We start from the raw sequence: 4,981 nt of genomic DNA, 5'->3' as shown, positions 1-4,981 counted from the left end.
CGAGCGGCAGAGGATCGGTACATATCAGTGATATGTACCGGTCCTCTGTGCAGGACAAACACTAGAGCGATCAGCTGATCTCTTCAGTGTTTGTAAATAACTGGGGACACATAGTACTATGTGTCCCCAGTTATGAATGAACAGAACGTGATTTACATCACTTCTTGTTCATTCATGAGTTTCCCAATGGGGAGAAGCACTCAGTTCAGAGGCTCCTCCCCATTCAGAAACTGCTTGATAGTAAATATTTTCTTAATGAATGGGAAGCCTCTGTGCTTTCCATTCATTTAGAACAGAGGCTGCAAAAAAAAAAAAAGATTGAGGACTTTGTGTCCTCAATTTCTTTTCTATTTTAAAAAGGAAATATCAGGGGGCTGTTTAGACCTCTAATATTTCCTGAAGAACCCCCCCATGAGTAAAAAAAAAAAAATGAAACTAAAAATATTTTTTTTGATGTGTGTGTTTTAATGTCTGTGTTTCATTATGTGTGCGATGTGTGTGTGTGTGTGTGTTTTTAATGTGTGTGATATCTATGTATGTGTGGTTTCTTTTTATAATGAGTGTGTGATGTGTGTTTTATTGAGTGTATAAATGTTTGAATATGTGTTTCCCTATTTTGCCTAAGGCAGTGATGTTGAATGATTTTAAAGCCCAGCGCCCAAACTGCAATACAATACTATACTTATTATCAGCGCTGGCACTTTGAGATAAATAAATTGATTTTGCGTCGCAGTTTGGGCTTATTTCTCTTTTCTTCCCCAGTCTTCTGACAGTGGTTACTAAGGGCAGATTACTAGCTCTCCTATTACTTCCTGGATTTCTAACATGTGACCATGCACATCCTCTCAGGGGAGGAAAATGCCTTTCCCTGAGATCACAGATGAGATTTCCCAGCAATGCTCTGCTGATGACAAGGCAATCCAAGTGTGCACTGCGTTGGCAAACTGAAGTCCTTTCGTCCGTTCAAAGCAGGAAGAGAATCCTCTGCAGTTGTATTTCAAAATCACAGCATTTTACACCCGACATGTCTGTGTTATTATTAATCATCACACATAGGAGGGATGTATTGGTAGAATTTGATTTTTTCAAGCACTATTGTATGCAAATGACATCAAGGCACTAGCTGGGACCCAATGGTCGTGCCTTTAACATTGAGAACTATGGGGTTAAGTCTTTTCCTCATAGTTCTCCTCAGGGTAACGGGAGGACACAAACTAGCGTCCTCCTGTCACCCTAGGCTCAGTATAATGCGAGCTGTAGCTCGCGGTATACTAAGACGCCGTAGTATACCGCGAGCAGCTGCTCGCGGTATACGGAGACGCTGAAGCTGACAAATTGTGCCGGGATCCGCCCAGCTGCGTGACTGACAGCTGGCTTTGCCTATCTAGAGGCAGAGCCAGCTGTACCCGCCCCCTCCCCGTCCGGCCAGTCAGCGTTGGCGGATCAGGAGAGGGGAATCCAGCCCCTCCCCTGTCACGGCAGAGACGGGATAGGATTGAGAGGTGAGCGAACGCCGGTATGTGTTCGCTCACCTCCCGATCTACTGAACCGACCTGTGACGGTCTCATTGTCACATGTTGGCTAGAACTATGAGGTGAGTGAAAAGCACTCACCTCATAGTTCTCCTTTAATAAAGCCTGTGCAAATGGTAAACTGCTCCTCTGACCCTTTTCATTTTGAGTGCAGTCACCATCATGTAGTCGGATGGACATACAAGAAAACTGGGCAATGTCTGCACTTGCTCTAACAGCAAAGTTCTGACAAAGGGGGTATCGCCCCAGAAACGCGTTAGTCGTGCCTGTCATGTTAGCAGATGAAGGATTGCTTCATATCGCATGTCCTGATATCTGATGTCCATTCAGTGCAGATTCACAGCTGCACACTACAGGCCATTAAACATCGGCTGTTTGTGAGTACCATTCTTGCTTGTTAACAATTTCCGCTTAATAAAGACTTCTACACTAGAGGCACACTGTTTTTTTCTGTTTCCTGAATGTTTGCACTTGGCTTGAAGTCAAATTATATTTGCCTGAACTCAAGTGGGAAGCAGAACCGATACATTTTAAGAACCCAATATCTAATAGTAATAACTAAAATCAATTGCAATTGTTCAAATAAGATTCATACCGTTTTTGTGGAGAGGATTTAGAAACTGGGCTTGGAAGTCCTTGTACAACAGAATTATCTGAGCTATAAACCCGATCTCTTGATTCATTCCTTACTGAATTAATATTTTTTGTTCCTGTTCCCTTCTCAACAACAAGATTAAGTGGCATATCATATTCAGGGCAATCCATCCCTTCAGGAAGCACCTCCAGATTAAAGTTATTAAAACGAGGAAGAGGTTTCTCTTTTTCAATAACTGTACGACTTGAAGTTGCTTTCATTTTGGTTTCTTTTATTTCTCCTAAAATGTCAAATACATAAAGAAAAGTATGAATGTCTGAACACGATTATCTAAAAGAAAAACAAACGCATAAATATCACCAAACTGAATATTTTCTTTAACCAGTTGACATCCGCGGTGTTAAACCCCCTTCCCATCCAGGCCATTTTGAGGGGTCAGGGGGGGACAAAAAAAAAACCGGCGGCGGCGCGGGGTGGACGCAAACGAGCACATACAGGCGATCGGCAGACGATGGACCCGCTGATCGCCTATATGTGAAACACCCGGTACCGGGTGTTCGCATTGGACGGGTCTTTTCTGCCCGTGCGTGCCCGCTAGGGGGCACGCACAATGCAGCAGTGCCGTCCGTCCGTTTTTCTACTACGGGCGACACACACCGTATTTTGCGGTCCATAAGACGCACCGGACCATAGGACGCAGGGAGGTCCGGCGCGCCTTATGGAGCACTCGACAGACTGTAGCTTCTGACACAGCTTCTATGACAGAAGCTGTGACAGAAGCTGCAGTTAGTGACCGCTGAGACAGGTGGCGCTGTGATTACAGCGCCACGGTCTCAGTGATCACACAGAGCAGACGAAGAAAGCCCGTTCTTCGTCTGCTCTATGGTGATCTCGATCGTCGCCGCTGCTCGGTTTTAATACGAGTGATCTCATTAGATCACTCGTATTGAACGAGCAGTGGCTCCTGCTGCTGAACTTGATCGCCGCTGCTCGGCTTTAATACGAGTGATCTCATTAGATCACTCGCATTACACGAGCAGTGGCTCCTACTACTCGCCCGTCGCCCGAAACTGCATGTCTCGGGCTTCGGGATTCGTTCCATAAGACGCAGGCACATTTTCCCCCTCCTTTTGGGGGGAAAAACTGCGTCTTATGGAGCGAAAAATACGGTGTATGTATATATTAGAGCTGCAACAATCGACTAATTAATGACAGCTGAATGCGGAAGTGATGTAATATACATCACTTCCTGCATTCGGGGACCAGCGATCATGTACCGATCTACTTTTGATCTCCTATCACTAACTTACTAACTGACATATCCGTCTGGATCTCACAATATTTCCTAAAGCTCAATCTATCAAAAACTGAGCGTATGGTATTCACACCCGCCCCCCCGCGCACCCTTGTGAAGATATTTACTCATTTTTAGTTATAGATTGTTCATTTCATAATAGCATAAATAATAATATGTAGCTTAGTTTTCAGTAGTTATACATGTAGAATAATGACAATAAGAAAGGTTTCGTATATACTTGTTTTGGAACTAGAAACTGTCTTTGAGTTTCTATTCACAGGACACCACTGCTGAAGCCTGATAAGCTTGCGTACGAAGAACCAAGAAAGAAGAACATAACAGCCCCACATCCAAGGACAAACGGCCGAAGCAGATAACCAGGACGACACAGTGTCCCAAGGCTGAAACCACAATCACTTGCCTACGTGTCAAAGAAGAATTCGAGAGGTGAGGGCCAGATGCGAAAGAGGAACTTCACCCAAGACAGAGGGAGAAGCTGGGGGCGAAGAAAAGGGCTATAAGAGACTGTGGGAGGGAAAGGGTTCTTCAGAGTTACACAGACTGGTGCCTGGGACAGTCCCTATACATGTCAAGTCTGTTGTAACCTCCGCAATTGTGTTACAATAAACCTTGATTGGTTCAGCTAACTGAGTCTTCTGATTCCGTGGGATAATTCTCCCCACCAACTTTTCAATCATGATTAACGACACAACCATCCAACCCTCCCCCCCATGCCAGGGTGCTGACTCGGACCTCATCTTTTTCCCCCACATCCAAATCCTGCCGCCTTCACCTTCGTAACATCTCCAAAATACGCCCCTTCCTCACCAATGAAACCACAAAGCTGCTTATCCACTCCCTTGTTATCCCTCGTCTCGACTACTGTAACTCCTTCCTCATTGGCCTACCTCTACATAGGCAGTCTATCATAAATGCCGCTGCTAGACTCATTCACCTAACCAACCGCTCAGTGTCTGCAACCCCCCTCTGCCAATCCCTGCACTGGCTTCCACTCGCAAAGGATAACATTAAAAATATTAACAACCACTTACAAAGCCATCCACAACTCTGCCGTCTATATCTCAAACCTTGTCTCCAATTATCACCCTAAACGTCCCCTACGATACTCCCAAGATCTCTTGCTCTCTAGCTCCCTTGTCAACTCCTCCCATGCTCGCCTGCAGGACTTCACCAGAGTCTCCCCCGTTCTGTGGAACTCATTACCCCAACCTGTCCGCCTATCTCCTACTCTTGTCTACCTTTAGGCGTTCCCTTAAGACTCATCTCTTCAGGGAAGCTTATCCAACCTAACCATTAAAATAACAATCTCTCAAACAATTCATCTCCACACAGCTACCTCCTCACGTATCACTTCAGCCCTTCCGTTAGATTGTAAGCCCTCAGGGGCAGGGCCCTCCTCACCATATTGTCTTGAATTGTATTGTGATTGTAATGTCTTCCTTATATTGTAAAGCGCTGCACAAACTGTTGGCGCTATATAAATCCTGTATAATAATATCAGAGCAGCTGTGCCGGTCCCAGGTGCACCGGATCGCG

The sequence above is a fragment of the Nanorana parkeri genome, unplaced genomic scaffold (assembly GCF_000935625.1).
Source record: "Nanorana parkeri isolate BGI_ZX_2015 unplaced genomic scaffold, ASM93562v1 scaffold421, whole genome shotgun sequence".
NCBI classification, from domain to species: Eukaryota; Metazoa; Chordata; class Amphibia; order Anura; family Dicroglossidae; genus Nanorana; species Nanorana parkeri.
Note: the sequence above shows the minus strand (reverse complement) of the source record.